The following is a 19,710-nucleotide window of genomic DNA, read 5'->3' as shown; positions in this document are numbered from 1 at the left end:
TCCCCCCTTAATCTCCTCTTCTCAAGAGAGAATAAATTCAGTTCCTCTAATCTTTCCTCATAGCTGAGCTCCTCCATGCCTCTTATCAGTTTGGTTGCCCTTCTCTGTACTTTCTCCAGTTCCCCAATGTTCTTTTTGTGAATTGGTGCCCAAAACTGAACTGCATATTCCAGATGAGGTCTTACTAATGATTTGTACCGGGGTAATATGATATCTCTCTCTCTGGAGTCTATACCTCTTTTAATACAAGAGAGGATTTTGCTCGCTTTAGAAACCGCAGCTTGGCATTGCATGCCATTATTAAGCTTGTGATCTACCAGAAGCCCCAGATCCTTCTCCACCTTGGGTCAGCAGGGTCTTTATAAGTCCTCGGGTTTTGGCACGCTTTGACGAAGTGGGTAGAGTAGGGGGAGAAACCCCATTTGACAGGGAAAGTGATTAGTGGCAGGGAAAGGTTCCTGATGAGGAAGGACAGGCTAGGGATCCACTATCCTCAAAGAAGCCTCCCTTCTTGGGACCGGAGCGGCCAGGCCGCACTTCACCCTCTGAAACAGATGCTGTCGGTGCATCTCTGCCTGAACCGTGAGTGTTCCCCCCCTAGGCAGAATTCTCCTGCTAGAGAGTTTGTATTTGCCATTCTCTTCAATAAAAGTTTCAAGTTTTATTGCAGCTGGACTGTGTTTATACTGCCACCACACCACGCTGCACCTCCCTACAAGCAGCCCCCCGCCTGCCTAAATATCCTGAACTGTCACAGGTCAACATGAGACTACTGCTGCTTATATTGCTCTGTAGGTGGACAAGGCTTAATAGCATTACACTTTGAAATATTAGCCTTGGGCTGCTCAAGTTGATGACTGAACACTTGTTATAAGTGTTATCGTTCATGGTTTAATACATTTTCAAGGTTATTTAATTGTTGAATGACTTGTTGATGGTTGTAGAAAAATATGTCTTTTGCATGTGAAGTGTTTATGGTCTGTTTTTTCTATCTTAAGTGATGGCAGCGCAATCTTTGTCTAAAAATGTTGATATTAAGGTATTAAGTATGCACGGGTATGTTTTAGATCTTTCTAGTGTGAAGAGCTTCAAGAGGTATTCGGAAAGTATTTAAAAAGCTTTAAAGTATTAGTAAACCTAAGGCAAGTTAAACACTTAATGGCAATACTTAGTCATTGGTCTTTTTTTAGTTCTTTTTCCAAACAGTTGTGTGATCACTCTGTCAGCTCTTCCCCTCCAAGTCCAAATGCTGGGGATGGAGCCCCAGAGTGATGTTCAGCTTCTTGTCCCAACGTTACATGTCTCGGGAGCCACTGAAAGTCTTCAGGTGGCCGTGGGTGAGAAGGTCTGTCATTGGTTAAGCATGCAGTGTTTTGTAAAAAAAATGCAAAAAAATAGCAGTAAATGACTTTTTTTAGTTCTTTTTCCAAACAGTTGTGTGACCACTCTGTCAGCTCTTCCCCCCAAGTCCGAATGCTGGGGATGGAGCCCCAGAGTGACGTTCAGCTTCTTGTCCCAACGTTACGTGTCTCGGGAGCCACTGTAAGTCTTCAAGTAGCCGTGGGTGAGAAGGTCTGTCTTCCTGTATAATGACAAGTAGACTGCTAGAGTGTACAGGACATCATATGGCCATACTGTCTTACTTAAAGCGGAGTTACAGCCTTTCTTTTACTCCCTTGAAAGACAATGGTCTCCCTCTTCACAGTCCGTTTTGACAATATATATGTCGTTTTTTTTATTCCTAAATAACTTTTAATGGTAAAAATAACTCAAAATGCAGCGCTAAAATAAATAAATTATAAAGTGAAAAGTGATAATCGGAGCGCAAGGTTATGCGCTATAAGGTGAAATCAATGTGATGTCTTAATAAAGATGATATATATTATAAAGTGACAACAACGTATCGTCTCATAGAAACAAGTTATATGACATAAATACAATATATAAACGCATCAAAGTCCATATAAAAAATGTTGAGGTATTCACAAGGTGCATCAATACTCCAGAATGTGGGGGGTACTGATCACTCTTATTAAACTTGCATCAATGATAATAATAAGGTGCTCGTGACTTCCGTGGTATGGAAAAAAAGGTGTGCTTGCACTCACCGGACGCACAATAATATTGCGCATGTAATATAAAGGGCACTAGTGGTCATCTGGGAACCGATGGGGATGAGGCACTCTGATGGCGCTTGGTACGGCCAAGAATTGGACTCCAGACCTCTCAATGGACCCTCTCAGCTAACTGGGACTGCTCCTTGGTATCACTTACACCCGGCATCAGGTAAGGTCAACATCAAAGGAAATCCACCTTAACCATTTCAATATCGGGCAATTTTACACCTTGCTGCCCAGGCCATTTTTCAGGTTTCAGCGCTCTCACACTTTGAATGACAATTGCGCGGTCATACAACATTGTACCCAAACTAAAATTTTATCATTTTCTTCACACAACTGGAGCTTTCTTTTGGTGGTATTTAATCACCGTTGGGGTTTTTATTTTTTGCTAAATTAACAAAAAAAGACCAAAAATTTTGAAAAAAAACCACGTTTTTCTTTGTTTCTGTTATAAAAGTTTAAAAATAAATAATTGTTCTTCATAAATTTAAGCCAAGATGTATTCTGCTACATTTCTTTGGTGAAAATAACCCAAATTAGGATGTATTTTTTAGTTTGTAGGAAAGTTATAGAGTTCACAAACTGGTATAGATCTGAAAATTGATCAATCCTGAAGTACTGACAGCCAATCTAATTTCTTGAGGTCCAAGATCGCTCCTTCTTCACACTGCGCAGGCGCAAGATCGCTTCTTCTTCACACTGCGCAGGTGCGAGATCGCTCCTTCTTCACACTGCGCAGGCGCGAGATCGCTCCTTCTTCACACTGCGCAGGCGCAAGATCGCTTCTTCTTCACACTGCGCAGGCATGAGATCGCTCCTTCTTCACACTGCGCAGGTGCGAGATCGCTCCTTCTTCACACTGCGCAGGCGCGAGATCGCTCCTTCTTCACACTACGGAGGCGCGAGATCGCTCCTTCTTCACACTGCGCAGGTGAGAGATCGCTCCTTCTTCACACCTTGCAGGTACGAGATCGCTCCTTCTTCACACTGCGCAGGCGCGAGATCGCTCCTTCTTCACAATGCGCATGTGCGAGATCGCTCCTTCTTCACACTGCGCAGGCATGAGATCGCTCCTTCTTCACACTGCGCAGGTGCGAGATCGCTCCTTCTTCACACTGCGCAGGCGCGAGATCGCTCCTTCTTCACACTACGCAGGCGCGAGATCGCTCCTTCTTCACACTGCGCAGGTGAGAGATCGCTCCTTCTTCACACCTTGCAGGTGCCAGAGCTCTCCTTCTTCACACTGCGCAGGTGTCAGATCGCTCCTTCTTCACACTGCGCAGGTGCCAGAGCTCTCCTTCTTCACACTGCGCAGGTGCCAGATCATTCCTTCTTCACACTGTACAGGCGCCAGATAGCTCCGTCTTCACACTGCGCAGGTGCGAGACCGCTCCTTCTTCACACTGCGCGGGAGTGAAAACGGGAAGTGCATGCTGGATAGCCAGCTGCACAATTTCCAAGAAGAATGTCTAAGTGAGCTTCAGGTGCCCACACTTAAGATGACAGCGTTCACAATATGAGGGTGCAGTAAGTACATTTATTTTTTATAAGGAAAGCAAAGGATTACAAGTACAGGTGATCTCAACTTGCATTTGCTAAGCTGCACTCTCACGTAGGAGCCTTTAGAAAAAAAAATAATTAAACGGCTGGAACTCCGCATTACATTTTTCATTAATCCTTAAAGAAAACTCTGAAAATCCATCAAAAAATATCCATACTATTTCAATTCTGGATCAGAAAATCAACATGATTGGCTGATTGAATGTTTGGGCACTTAGGCATCATTAGAAGAAATGCTTATAAATCTTACATTTAAATAAAAAATATTTATAGAGGGTAATATAAAATGGGTATTCTTTTTATGTATTTCCCTACTTTAGACTCATGTTTTAAAGGGAACCTAAGCCCTAAGTGCAAGCCCTAACCACTTAAGGACCAGGCTTTTTCTTTTTGTTCACATATAACGATCAGTTTATTTTTTCCTAGAAAATTACTTATAACCCTCAAACATTATATATTTTTTTAAATCAGAGGCCCTAGAGAATAAATTGGTGGGTTTTGCAATTTTTGCAGCTTTTTTTTGTGTGCGTGAAATACAGTTTTTAATTTTAGTGCAAAAAAACACAATACATGACCCAATTTTTCATAAAAGATGATGTTACGTCAAAGAAATAGATACCAAACATGTCACGCTTTAAAACAGCGACAAACGGTGTAAATTTTACTATCCATAGGCAATACTATAAAAGCCATTACAGGTTACCATTTTCGATCTACAGAGGAGGTCTGGTGCTAGAATTACTGTCCATGATTTCAAATCTCACATGTGTGGGGTGATCCCTGTTTACGTGCGTGCCGGACCGATGCATGCAGAGACAGGGGCACTTTTTTTTTTTTTTACACTATCAATTAAAAAAAAATTTTTTTGATCACTTTTATTATTGTAATAAAGAATGTAAATCTCTCTTGGACAGCAATAGGCCTGTGACAGGTACTCTTTATGAAGGAAACTGGGGTCAATTAGACCCCAAATCCTCCTTTGCTTTTAAACACATTCAATCAAACCAAGATCGGTATGACTGAATGCTTTTATTTTTAAAAATGGCGCCATTTGGTCTTCGTTTTCAGTTTACTATTTAACGTCAATCAGTCTTTGTACGGCTCCACGACTAGCCGGCGGCAGCGCTGACTGGTTGATCGGGACTTCCGATGCGGAAAAGCTGTGGAAGGTGGTGGAGGGGGGGGGGGGGTGATGAAATGCTTTTTATTTTTAGAAATGGCGCCGTTTGTAGCTGAGTAAACCAGAAGGGACATAAGATCATCACTTCCAGGTTACCATTACATAGAGCCTAACAAAGCTGATCTGGTGTTTGTTGGGCTCTATGGTCAGCCAATGGAAGCTCCGGCTGGTCGATCAGGACTCCCGGTAGGATGGGAGATCCCGTTAAAGATGCGAAAGGCAGCGGAGAGCGGGGCGGCAGGGTCCCCTCCCACTGCTTGTAATAGAAATTACAAGAGAGCCAAATGTCAGCTCTAAAATACGGTACTGGGGTAATGCCTGCATCATCCTGGTACAACGACTTGACTTGACTTGGTACAACGTCCAGTAACTTACCAGGTATGTTACTGGTCGGTAAGTGGATATAAATTCACAGTAGAACAGGCAACACCCTTAGGTGAACACAGAAGCCAGCAGCACTTATGAATGGAATCACAAATCCAGCAGAAACAAAGCAGCAAGTTCTCCATCACTTGTTCCAGTGTTGAAGATGCTGAGATGACTCAGAAAGGAGGATGGAGCAGGAATCAGGGAACTCAAACGCCTGGACAGCGGCAATTGGATATAAATTCACATTAGAACAGGCAACACCCTAAGGTGAACACAGAAGCCAGCAGCACTTATGAATGGAATCACAAATCCAGCAGAACCAAAGCATCAAGTTCTCCATCACTTGTTCCAGTGTTGAGGATGATGAGATGGCTCAGAAAGGAGGATGGAGCAGAAATCAGGGAACTCAAACGCCTGGACAGCGGCAATTGGATATAAATTCACATTAGAACAGGCAACACCCTTAGGTGAACACAGAAGCCAGCAGCACTTATGAATGGAATCACAAATCCAGCAGAACCAAAGCAGCAAGTTATCCATCACTTGCTCCAGTGCTGAGGATGCTGAGATGGCTCAGAAAGGAGGATGGAGCAGGAATCAGGGAACTCAAACGCCTGGACAGAGGCAATTGGATATAAATTCACATTAGAACAGGCAACACCCTTAGGTGAACACAGAAGCCAGCAGCACTTATGAATGGAATCACAAATCCAGCAGAACCAAAGCATCAAATTCTCCATCACTTGTTCCAGTTTTGAGGATGATGAGATGGCTCAGAAAGGAGGATGGAGCAGGAATCAGGGAACTCAAAGGCCTGGACAGCCAAATCCAGAGCCACTCCAAAGGTAAGAATACCAGCAAGTTCAGGGACTTACTTAGCAGGGTAGCAATAAGTGTCCCTTGAGTCATTTTCAAAGCAAAATTTTTATGTCTGACTGGCATTTACATTTAACTATCAATATTTTCCAAGGCAGCAAGCAGTCAAGCTATATTTCTATACAAATACCATTACTAGTCAATAAGACCTGGCACTCTCTCTTCCGAAGCAATAAAACTCCTCTTTATATATAGCGCAGCAATAAAAGAGCCTTAGATATAGAGAGATATTAACTGCTCCTGAAAACACGTCTGCAAATTTTCTGTCATCTTAAAAATGACAACGAGGGAATAGCCGGCCGGAGAAGAAACAATTTTGTGTTGCAAAAAAAAAAAAAAAAAGTCATGATCAACAGCCCTTTTTATTAGGCCGAGCGAAGGGCTCACCAGTCGCGGACATCTTCGGTGGTTACATAAAAAAAACACACAATCCCTCCCCTCCTGGATACAGCAGTACGCTCCATTAGTTAGTGTCTACCGGAATCATGAACTAGATTTTCTACAAAGCATTAGCATCGTCCCCCTGTGAAAGGTGACTCTCACAAATGTGACCTACATCTTGATGCGGCGGAATTATTGCTTGAAGAAAAACTGTACGTGTCTGTGGCCTGGTCTATTTACAGAGATTCCTGTCATAGGCAGGATACTAAAAGTAGACATTTTGCTAAACAAGCCAATGTACAGCCATTCTATCTATGAATATGTTGGTTCGTATACAGTGCTGCAGCAATCTCGTGGGCTGACCCAATGTTCATCCATATGGACAAGAATTCAATTACTAGATTCATTGACGTAACAGGTTTTATTCTTGGAACAGCTGGTCTAGGTTACATAATGGTCGCTGTAGGTAAAAAAAAAAAAGTCTGTGAAGGTTCTCATATATCCAGGTCATGGTATTATTATTACAGGTACTTATATAGCGCGGTCAAATTATTATTAACATATATTGTGCATTCATATAAAAAACAAAATACTGACCACAGCTTACAAAGCCATCCACAACACTGCCCCTAGCTACATTGCCAACTCATCCACAGATACCGCCCAAATTGCCGACTCCTCCCAAGATATCTTCCTCTCTAGCTCCCTCATCACCTCCTCCAATGCTCGCCTCCAGGACTTCTCCAGAGCCTCCCCCATCCTCTGGAACTCCCTACCACAGTATGCCTGGGCAGCCCCCACCCTGTCTGCCTTTAGGCGATCTTTGAAAACTCACTTATTCAGGGAAGCCTACCCCACCTCCACCTAAGAACTGTACTTGAATCACCTCCGCAAAGTGAAACAAAAAACAAGAAGCACACCAACCTTGCGCATTACCTCAGTAACAGAATTTATTAATAGAAGATAGGTACTCACAAACAGAGGAAGAAGGCATAGCCTTCGAAACGCGTCAACTATACTGAGTGTCTACCCCCATGATGGGATTCGCGCTGGCTTCTTATCTTTGAAGTCCCTTTGAGGACTACATGCCTGATTTTATTCGCTGTTTGTGAGTACCTATCTTCTATTAATAAATTCTGTTACTGAGGTAATGCGCAAGGTTGGTGCGCTTCTTGTTTTTTGTTTCACTTTGCAATATCGATCGGGCTTCCCCAGCCCTGTTTTGGAGCTGCACAACCTTGAAATATACTGGTGGTCGTTTGCTTTGGTGTTGGTTCCATCTATTTGCCACCGGTCTGGGCCCTAGAGCGCATGAGAAATCGCAGCTGGTTTTGAATCACCTCCACCAGACAATCCCCCGCAGCTATCACCTTTTGTATCACCTCCACCTTCCTTTAGATTGTAAGCTCCACAAGCAGGGCCCTCACATTCCTTCTGTACTGAAATGTATTGTAATTTTACTGCCTCCCTTATATTGTAAACCGCTGCACAAACTGTTGGCGCTATATAAATCCTGTATAATAATAATAATATCAGTCCCTGCCCTCAAGATTCTTACAATTTAGGCAGCCTTTCTCAACCAGGGTGCCCAGGCACCCTGGGGTGTCTTAAGGTTTCTACAGGGGTGCCTTGGCAAAATGTCTAAAAATTGCCCAAAACGTGTATACAAGCCAGCGGGTGGAGCAAGCCTGCCTTTTAGTTACACAAAGCCACGGGTTTTCTCTGTGCACCATTACAACCTTCTAGCTGCCAGCCTCCTGACAAGCAATGGCATCATGAGTTGATAAGGAGGATGTTGGTTGCCTGCACAGCATCTTTGTTTGACCCTCCCCTGCCCCTCTTCATCAGCGCTGGGATCACATTAGCTCAGTGTAACGGAACCAACCCAGACTGCGCTTGGGTACTTCTGTTAGAATACCGCATCCCCGTCCGAACACCGACAACAGACACCACAGCCGACCATACAAGACTAGACACCAGTCTTGAAGTAAACCAGGAGGTAGACTAGTTTATTTGAACACAGATACAAGATATATACACTCAGGGGACAGTCCCCCCTCCCTGCATAATGACACAGGGGCGGGGCAATCCACATTTAGTAACAAGAGACACACAGGTTTTCAAACTTCACACCAGCAGACAGTCCCATCAGGAGGGAGGGCTGACGGAGACACCCCCCCCCCACTAAGCTAATACACATAACATTAAACAATCCACAATCCCCACCCCACCTATCTCCTAAACATGTCTACAAAGTCTGAGACAAAGCCCACACAATATTAGGACAGATCACCCTGTACCCTTAACAGGCACAGGGTGATTTACACATAATAGGGATATGGGGAGCTAAGACAGGGGTCTCCCTACCTCTCCAAAGTGAGCTGGGTTCCATGGGCCCCCCACCCAAAGTGATTCCTGCCACACTCAGTGATGGAGAAAAACTGAGGGAGAAGAGAAACATTGGAATACTAGTCAGTACCAGTGTGTAAAAGTGTATTTGCTTTGAAAGAATAAATCACCTCTAATGTTGGGTGTCCTACATGTGTGTGCATTCTGCCGTGTTATGTAAAACTATTAGAATAGTTTTTCACATTTTAGAATGGGGTGACCTTTTAAAATTATGTAGTCTAGAGGCACCCTGTTCTAGAATGGGGTGCCTCAAGACTGTCCGTATTTTTAAGGGGTGACTCAGGACTGTCCATAATTTTAATGGGTGCCTTGACTGAAAAAAGGTTGAGAAACACTGATCTAAGGTCCCTAACTCACATTCATACATATACTGGGGCCAATTAACCTACCAGCATGTCATGGATTTGTGGGAGGGAACCAGGCACATGGAGAGCATGCAAACTTCACGCCGGTAATACTGTGGATGGGATCCAAACCAACGACCCTAGATCTTTCTTTTGGTGGTATTTGATCACCACTGGGTTTTTTTCTATTTTATTATATAAATGAAAAAATACTGAGCATTTAAAAATAATTTCTGTTATAAAACATATCCGTCAATCACCTTGCAGGTGGACAGACAGACAGGGAGAATGCATACTAGCCATTTGCTTCCTGCTATAACAACATTGACTTTTTTCCAGCTTGGAGGTGTTATGAGACTGAATGGTGAGAGCTGCCAAGGAAGCCAAAGGAAAAATGAAAAACTGTAAAATATATTTTTGTACATTTCGAAATAAGGATTACTAGCGATGATGGCATAGGATATTAATTAGTATTTTATTTAGGTGACTCCAGTCAGAGTGTTCTACTTTTAAAATACTTCCTCTTTTACAATTCATCTCCTACAATCTCCTTTTTTTTTAGCATATATGAGTTCGAATGTGAGATCCAATAGAGCGTGTTCTTTAAAGTGTATCTAAACCCAAGAAGAGAATCTACAGCCTAATAACTCTTAGATGCGGTGGCTGCATTAGCTTTCCTCTCTTACGTTTTTTTAACCTTTATTTCACTTGGTGATCCTGCCAGTAACACAATCCTGCCCAAGGTCACCATGTTCACTGTACTGAGCTGAAGGGATGGTACAAGGACATAGGCTTCCTTCTGTGAGTTCTGCTAATTGAAACTGAAATAATAGTCAATATATAAAGGTTAACCATTGTCATTAACCTTGGCCTTTCCTTATCCTCTCTGATCCCAACACACAGGGGCTGCACTATCCCAATCCACTGGCGGCAAAGTTAAGCTACTTTTAGAAACTTCCTGACAATACGGAGGCTGGCCATTGAAACATATCTATGGAAGGACAGTGTTAATACCCTAGGAAAGGATGTACATTATATTGCCAAAAGTATTGGGCCAGCTCTCCAAATGATTGGATTCCGGTGTTCCAATCACCTCTATGGCCACAGGTGTATAAAATCAAGCCCCTAGGCATGCAGACTGCTTCTACAAACATTTGTGAAAGAATGGGTTGTTCTCAGGAGCTCAGTGAATTCAAGTGTGGTACTGTGATAGGTTGCCACCTGTGCAATAAGTCCATCCATGACATTTCCTTGCTACTAAATATTCCACGCTCAACTGTTAGTGGGATTATAACAAAATGGAAGCAACTAGGAACAATAGCAGCTTGCAAAATGACAGAGCGGGGTCAGCACATGCTGAAGCGCACAGTGCGTAGAAGTCACCAACTGTCTGCACAGTCAATAGCTAAAGACCTCCAAACTTCATGTGGCCTTCAGATTGGCAGAACAGTGCAAAGAGAGCTTCATGGAATTGGTTGCCATGGCCGATCAGCTGCATCCAAGCCTTACATCATCAGCTGCTATGCAAAGCGTCGGATGCAGTGGTGTAAAGCACGCTGCCACTGAACTCTAGAGCAGTGGAGACCTGTTCTCTGGAGTGACCAATCAAGCTTCTCTGTCTGGCAATCCGATGGATATGTCTTGGTTTGGCGGTTGCCAGGAGAACGGTGCTTGCCTGACTGTGTTGTGCCAAGTGTAAAGTTTGGTGGAGGGGGGATTATGGTGGGGGGTTGTTTTTCAGGGGTTGGGCTTGGCCCCCTAGTTCCAGTGAAGGGAACTCTTAAGCCATCAGAATACCAAGACATTTTGGACAATTACATACTCCCAACCTTGTGGGAAGAGTTTAGGGATGGCTCCTTCCTTTTCCAACATGACTGCGTACCAGTGCACAAATCAAGGTCCATAAAGACATGGAGGAGCAAGTTTGGGGTGGAGGAACTTGACTGTCCTGCACAGAGTCCTGACCTTAACCCGATAGAACACCTTTTGGATGAATTAGAGAGGAGACTGCAAGCCAGGCCTTCTCGTCTGACATCAGTGCCTGACCTCACAAATGTGCTTCTGGAAGAATGGTCAAACCTTCCCATAGACACCCTCCTAAACCTTGTGGACAGCCTTCCTAGAAAAGTTGAAGCTGTTATAGCTGCAAGAGTTGAAGCTGTTATAGCTGCCAAAAGGTGGTCCAACTCAATATTGAACCCTACGGACTAAGATTGGACTATAGTGTATGTTAGGACAACAGAACACATCTCTCTCTCCTCACCTCAATAATATGGGAGGAGGTGTTCAATAGTTCATGGAGAGAACTTGGAGCAATGCTAAATGTAGAGGCAAAGTATGCAGGAAGATATCAGCTCCCTAGATTTCTGGCAGGATCAGCAAGTATTTATTCTTGCCTTTATTGCACAGATTTAAATATATAAATTCCATGGTGTAATTAACAGGTCAAAAGGGAGCAAATAACAGAGGTTTATTGTTAGAGTACATACACATTAAGACAGCACTGAATGTTCACTATGGGCAACAATCACCATGGCATATTGTGGGGTCTGTTTCTAAAAAAAATTCACAAGCATGCGCCTAATCATGATGAATTAATCCCATATTTTGTCTAATATATAAAATATCATTGAACATCTCCACCCACACAACCAGATGCCAACATTCCAAAATTATAATGTGCAACAAAGAAACTTTTAAGGCATTCCATGTAATAAATTGTATAAAAATACAAAATTTTATTTCTAACATATTATAAAAAAAAAAAAAGTAATACAAAGAGCTATTATTCTATTATGTAATATAATTATTTCTTATGACCATCAGCTCCATCTAATTGCCATAATGCAGTATTTTTCTGATTGCAGTATTAAAGGAAAATACCACATTTTGGACACTAGATGGAGCTGACGATCTTAGGAAATACGCATATTAGACAGAACATGGGGATTATTCCTTAGGACTGGGTGAATGATTGTGACATTTGTCCAGTGAATTTCTATAAAAAGACCCCTTTGCCTCATGCTCTTTTAGCCCACAGGAAACTAGTCCAGTACCATGAAAAGGGCCAATTGGTGGTAATTGTCTCCCAGGTCAAAAGCTCCTAGCCTTCCCCTGTGCTAAGCCATTTCTTAAAGGGGCAGCATGATTGATGGGAATAAAAGCCCTTTATTAGAAAATGTCCCTCAGGCATTCATAAAGCATTGGAGTATCTTTAGACTAAAATTTATAGGATTCATAGTCATCGCTTTCCCCCCCCCCCATCTCCATCCGCTGAGTTGTGCACAGCTCCTGTGTTACTAAATAAAGCCCCGATTGGAAATTGATAAGCAGCGCGTCAAGGCAAGTAAATAAAAATCTCTAGTCACTACGAAGGACGTTAGCTCGTATAGAACAAATTGCCATTAATAACGGCAATGACAGGCAAGCCTGAGGGAAAAAGTGTGTAGAAAAATATCTTTCATCTTGTTCCTCCATCTTCCCCTAAAGGTAAAAACAAGACAAGCAATTTAAAGAAACAAAACGCTTTCTTCTACATCTGCCATTTTATTTATTACATTTTGTTTTTGTTTTTTTTATATAGCAACCTGACCCACTTGCACTCACCTAGTAATTATGCTGTCATTCAATAACTGTGCTACCGCCGTGCCGCAGTCCTGAGAGCATTCAAAGGGGGCTGCGGGAATGAAGGCGAAAGCAGGTCAATATAGGATTCCATGTCTTTACTTGTAGATCATAGATTTACAATGTGACATTAAAGGGGAACTAACAGTACGAGGGCACAACAAGAGCCCTGGGCAAATCTCTATTTGTCAAAAAATTACTTTTGGTACACCATGGGCATGGGTTATGGGCAAATGCCAACCTCAGCTCATCTTGGGGATCTGGCACATCCCCAATTGTCGGACCAGGCACTGAACGCCCAGCTCTCTGCCTGCATGCTTGTTGGTAGCCTGTGTATAACTGAAAAAGCCACACATTCCCATTTCTGCTGGTACAGCTGGGACTTCAAAGCTTATTCATTCCAGTACATGGAAAGACCATTATCATTTGGTGAGTCAGGATACCACATGGGACACCAGCAGAAAACACTCTCTCTAGCCCCACATACTAGGATGCTGGCCTGCACTCCAAGGTCGAAATGTAGTTGAAATGGCTTTACTGAACATAGTGCAATGATTAGTCTAGTCAAGGCATAGCTCTTCATATCACGGCTGAGCAATAAATTACGTCACAAGCCATCTAGTTGTTTACAGCTGGTATGGGGAAATGGTCATGCTTGGGCCCAGGTCCTAAGACCACTTTACCTTCCTCTAGCATGTCCTTTGGGAGACCCAGAAAAGTTATTTCCTGTCCTAGTAGTAGCCCAGGCCTAAGAGGCCTCTTCTGGCCTAACTCCCCCCCCCACAATTTGCTGTCTTGCTTTCTCCTTCCTGCTTCCAGGCTCAACTGAACTCCCAGCTCCAGAACCATCCATCTAATGGGACTCCCTCTCACTCCTTCCTCCAAGGAATCTAACCTAAAGGGGATCTCCACCTGCCAACATAGGTAACAAGGCACCCCTTAAGCAGGACACCAGAAGGTGACCTAACCTCTTGCCAATCGCATAATGCATATATGCAGTGAAAAGAAGGGTGAAAAAAAGTAGCACACTCACACTGCAATCCCAGCACACCGACAGCTCTTGGTCAAGGTTTCTTATCGGCAACCAGAGGGATGGGCTCTCAATCATGTGACTGCTGAGAGGGCCAATCACAGCAGTCATGTCATACAAAAAACGTGCCACCTCTGGGCCTAATATTCCACTTAAAGGCCACCAGGAGGTCACGTTAAAATGTTAAGGCATGTACAAAGACCACAAGTGGCAAACCAATGACTAGAAGAGTACTGAGAACATGCTCACTCAGTTCTCCAAGCATTGGAGATAGCTCCCAATATGTTTATGATAGTCAGCCAACAGGATGCGATTCCAGTAATATGACCACTGTGAGACCCAATCGTGGTGATCACGGGATCAGGAAGTCCACCAGAAGAAGGCGACAGCTTCCAATATGTTTATGATAGTGAGCCAACGGGATGCGATTCCAGTAATATGACCACTGTGAGAGCCAATCGTGGTGATCACGGGATCAAGAAGTCCACCAGAAGAAGGCGACAGCTTACAATATGTTTATGATAGTGAGCCAATGGGATGCGATACCTGTAATATGACCACTGTGAGATCCAATTGTGGTGATCACGGGATAAGGAAGTCCACCAGAAGAAGGTGAGAAGGGGTTAAAGTATCTCTTCAATAACTCAAAATCTACACTATACTTTTTCTTTGTGCAGCCCTAAGCAGTTATATGGGCAATGCAACTGTAGCTATGCTTATAGCTTGTGCCGTTTCACGAAGTTATTTGTTTATGATTATGATGCCCCCCTATGGTCATTGTACTAACTGCAGTCATGTTTTGCAATCATTATATGCATGATGTAACTTCCTGCTTTCCTTACTGTGAGTTCCTGTATTGTTCCTGCAAGACGCACATTGAGGCTTCGAAAGAAATGTTCTTTTTGATCTTCAAACACATCAAATACCAGCATCCACTGCATCATATTTTGCCTCAACCCTTCTGTATGCAATAAAGATATTTGTGGATGCCAATTGCTTGGTGGGTGGATGATTTCCAGTGATTGTCTCTGCAACATTCAGAGCAGGCATAGAGGACACAGGAACGGATACGGTACTATTACAGTTATTGGAGCCAGAATACCCTTTAAGGACAAATGCTGGGACTTACAGTTCCACCTTAGCCAGAGGAACAGCCCTTGGCTGAGCTAATCCTTTAAAATAAACTTCTAAATCTAATCCCTAATTATATCAGCTGCAGATTCGCTGAAGCTTAGTTTGCTAAGACGTAAGCTCTGGGGCTTAATTTTATAAAGTTGATGAGTAAATACAGTAATCTATGAGGACTCTGCTGAGACGGAAGAGCTGAAGAGACGCTCCTAGCCAATACTGTAACCGAGGCTTCCTTCTGAGAACTCGGCTAATTTACTTTGAAATAATACTCCTATTATTTATAGGTTAACCATTGTCATTAACCTTGGCCTTTCCTTATCCTCTCTGATCCCAATACACAGGGGCTGCACCATCCCAATCCACTGGCGACACGTTAAGCCGCCTTTCGAAACCTCCTGACAATACGGAGACTGCCCATCGATACAAATGATTTTTCTCTGCTGCACAGTTATGTTTACAGTGTCACGCAAATCAAGAATGAACTTTTCCTGCGAACAGCGAGATTTATAACAACGACAGAGGCTTTTAGTGTGAATAAATACATCGATCTGTGAATGACTGGAGAATGCTTATATGAATACAATTAACAGCTCTACCTCCTTCTATCCTCCTTCGCTGGTTTGTATCTCCTCCCTCTCTCTCTCTCTCTCTCTCTCTCTCTGCCCCCTTCAGCTTCATCATCTTCCTCTCTTTTCCTTCTTTTCTCTCTCCATTCTTCTTCATTCCTCTCCTATCCCCTACTTTTTCACTCTTTTCCTTTCCCTTTCCCTTTCCCTTCTCCACATTCCTCTCTATTTCTTTTCCCACTCTCTCTCACCCACCCCGTCTATATCTTTTCTCTCACCCCTCCACTCTTCTACTTTCCTCTCTCCCCCCTCCATCACTCTACTTCTTTCTTCCCCCCTCCCCATCGTCCACCTTCCTTTCTATTTCTTTCATCATCACCCCCCCCCCCCCCCCCCACACACATCTTTTCTCTTTTTCTATCTCTCTCTCTCTTTTCCTTCCACTCTACTTCTTTCCTCCACACTCTTTCTTTCTTTCTTTTTTTCTCTCTTTCTTTCTTTCTTTCTTTCTTTCTTTCATTTTCTTTCTTTCTTTCTTTCTTTCTTTCTTTCTTTCTTTCTTTCTTTCTTTCTCTCCCTCTCCCTCTCCCCCTCTCTCTCTTTCTTTCTTTCTTTCTTTCTTTCTCTCCCTATTTCTTTTCTCTCTTTCCTTCTATTTTTCTCACACTCTATTACCCTTTTCTTCCCATTTCTCCCCCATCCATTCAATATCTCTCTCTCTCTTTCTCTCTCTCTTTTGCTTTCTTTCACTCTGCTCCTTCCTTCCTTCCTTCCTTTTCTTTCTTTCTTTCTTTCTTTCTTTCTTTCTTTCTTTCTTTCTTTCTTTCTTTCTTTCTTTCTTTCTTTCTTTCTTTCTTTCTTTCTCTTTCTCCTCCCTTAACTCTTTTTTCATCTCTCCTTTTTCTCATTTACTCTCCTATTTCATTTCTCTATCCTTCTCTCATTCTATTACTTCTCTCTCCCTCTTTCTTGCCTCTTTCCACTCAATGCCCCCCCCCCCCCTCTCTCTCTCTATTTGTTATTCCATTAAATTGCTTCCCTCTCTCCTCCAACTCTGTTACTCTCTCTCTCTCTCTCTCTCTCTCTCTCTCTCTCTCTCTCTCTCTCCCCCCCTCTCTCTCTCTCTCTCTCTCTCTCTCTTTCTCTCTTCTTCTTCCTCTCTATTTTTCTTTTTCTCCTTCCTTTTCTCACTTTATCAGTTTTGATTGCTGCCTGTGTCCTATTAGGGGAGACTCTGTTCAGTATTAACATAAGTAAATATAATCCAGCGCTGGGTCCACTATAAATCTTGCATCCCTGGGCTCTGGAATACTGTTTCATATTACTTTTCTTTAGTAAAAGAAGCCATGCCATTTAAAGCGGGACCTGCCATCTAATATCATTCTTTCACGTAACGTGCATATGTGCTAAGTAAAATGTAATTATGGCACTTCCAGGTATGTAATACCTCTCACAGAGACACAGTACTCCCCCAACATTGCATTCATCTGATTTCTCTCCATAAGAACAGAACCATCTTTGTTCAGGCATCATACAAGTTCACTATCTACTTCCTACACTGAGATTCCAGTTTAGTAATGACAAAATTGTGTAAATCCTGGTCCCTGTGTAGTTTTTGGTTGTGTTCACAATTGTCTGACACAGATCAGCCCCTGCTATGGCCTTTCAAATTAGTATGTGCTACTAAGTAGCAATGTTGCAGTCTGATCATGCGGGGGACTGCGGAAATGCTTCCTCCTGATGACATCATCTCAGCCTAGGCAAGCAACTGGGCTGGAGAACAAAGATGGCTTGTTGATGGTAAAACCTTTTTTGAAAAATTATACTGCTGCGGTATATTGCGAAATTAGGAATGTATTCTGTTAATGAAAGATCCACTTTTAGAAAACACTTATTAAAACACTTAGAATTATGGTAGTCAGCATAACCCATATTCATCAATTTTCAGTCTGCTAGATGGCCTAGCCAATAACATTAATTTCAGTGCGTCACAATGTCTCCTATCTGATTCTGTCTACTATGGATAAAATGGGTAACGTATTGCTTTCTAAGAGGTTTTTCCAATTTTTTTTCCCTTCCTGTCTAACAAGATTAACAGCAAACCCGGGCCACTGGTAATGGCTGTGCCTGCTTTTAACCAAGTCCACGCAATTAATCTTCAGAGTAAAAGAGATTATGGATGAAATTAATGGATTCACCGTCTTTAGTCAATGTCAATGATTATGTAAGTATTTCGCTGCGACATGCATCATGTCAGCTTTCGTGGAAAAGTCCCGCAATAATGACTTTACATTTATTTAAAAAAAATAACCTAATGAATTATTAATCTTTTCCGGTGCGTGCTCCATATTGGATGTCGCTGGCGTCAGTTTCCTCTAATAAAAGCGGGATTCTAGAAGCCTGCCAGCTTTCTCCTTCGCCGATGAAATAAATGAACAGAGAACAGACTTTGTTTTATGTAAATGACGCTGGAAAAAAATATCCTGCCTTTAGGAACAGATTAGAGAAAACTTAGCAAGAAAGCTTTAAGGGATAAGTGTATTTTAGACAGTTTTGTGGAGGTTAAAATATTTCGCCATTTAGAAGAAGAATGAATGAAAACTTTTTTTTTTAATTTTTAGGCTCCATGTACACGGGACGTTTGGAAAACACTTCTAAATGATGGAAACTGACTGCTGGAAAACGTAGGTTAAAAAACGTCTGTTTACCTGTGTTTGCATACCAGGTTTATGCGCGTTTGCGTTTAGAAACGTTTTATAAAGATAACCTCAGGAGACCTTCCAAAATGCCCAGAATGCACTGAAAATCAGTAAAAATTAACTATTTCAGATATTTAAAGAGAAATAGAGATAGCAGAAGCAGAGAGAGCAGTATTTTGTTGAACCAAAGAAAAATAATAATAATAGGACCTCCTGCGCTCGGATGAATAAACTACTTAAAGCTGCCAACACCCTCCTTTATACCAAAAGTAAACAATACATACAAAAAATATAAATGGTGTAGCGCTAAATCGTATTTGATATGCATATGTAAAAGTGCCGACCTCCTCCACTCTTCCTACCACTCCATCCCCCACAGCTATCTCCTCCTGTGCCACCATCCCCTCCCTCCTAGATTGTAAACTGGAAAGAGCAGGGCCCTCGATCCCCTCATGTTTTGCATTGTATTGTTGTTGTTCTGTCACATGTTCTGTCCCCCTTTGTAATGTACAGCGCTGAGCGAACTATTGGCGCTTTATAAATACTGTATAATTATTTGACCCCACTAACAATTAGAAAATTGAATGAACTTTCTTGAAATTTGAAATGAGTTCATTCAAGAAAAATTTCCATTCTGCTCCTTCAAATTTTTCCAGCACTGTAGTTGAAAACGACCTTTGATTTGACCTCACTAACATTTAGAAAATTGAACAAACTTTCTTAAAATTTTAAAAACTTGAAATTTGAAATAAAAAATTTGAATGGAATTCTACCAGTGTTTGGTTAGCATTAAAATGAATCATGTCCAGTGTGATACAAAGCTCACCTCCTTGTATACCAGACTAGGAGCAGAAGAGGAAATAGAGGATGCAAAAAATAGACATGGACCAAACAGGGAAACTACTGAAAAAAAAAAAACTAAAAAAAAAAACATTTAAGGATCCATGTACACTGCAGCTGATAAACTCACATTTAGGAGCTTTTCTGTGTTTTTTTTTTCAGCAGCCCCTGAACTCTCCCTAATGTTTTCCTATGTGTCCATGTAAACATCGTCGTTTACAAGCAGATGAGTTTACAGGTTTTTTTTTTAACGCACCAAACTTGCGTTCAGGAGTAGATTTTATCAGCGTTTCAAACGCCAAACGCGGCTAACCGCGTTTATAAGCATTTGCGTTTGGAACATTTTTTTAACTCTTCCATTTCCAGATGCTGTTCAGAGCTTTTTTTCATCATGAAAAATGCATGCAAAGCTTTTTCCCAGTACTCAAATGGACCTGTTACACCATACTTTGAGGTTTCGCATGAAAGAAATATGTTAGACACTGCTGCAATAATTTCTGCACAGAAATGAGCTGGAACACATCCAAACACCACGAAAAAAAAAAAAGACAGCTAATCTCAACAAAATACTTAGAAAAAAT

Source organism: Staurois parvus, unplaced genomic scaffold (genome assembly GCF_062004578.1).
Source record: "Staurois parvus isolate SC_StPar_1 unplaced genomic scaffold, SC_StPar_1.0 ptg001137l, whole genome shotgun sequence".
Lineage (NCBI taxonomy): Eukaryota > Metazoa > Chordata > Amphibia > Anura > Ranidae > Staurois > Staurois parvus.
This window is presented reverse-complemented; position numbering follows the sequence as displayed.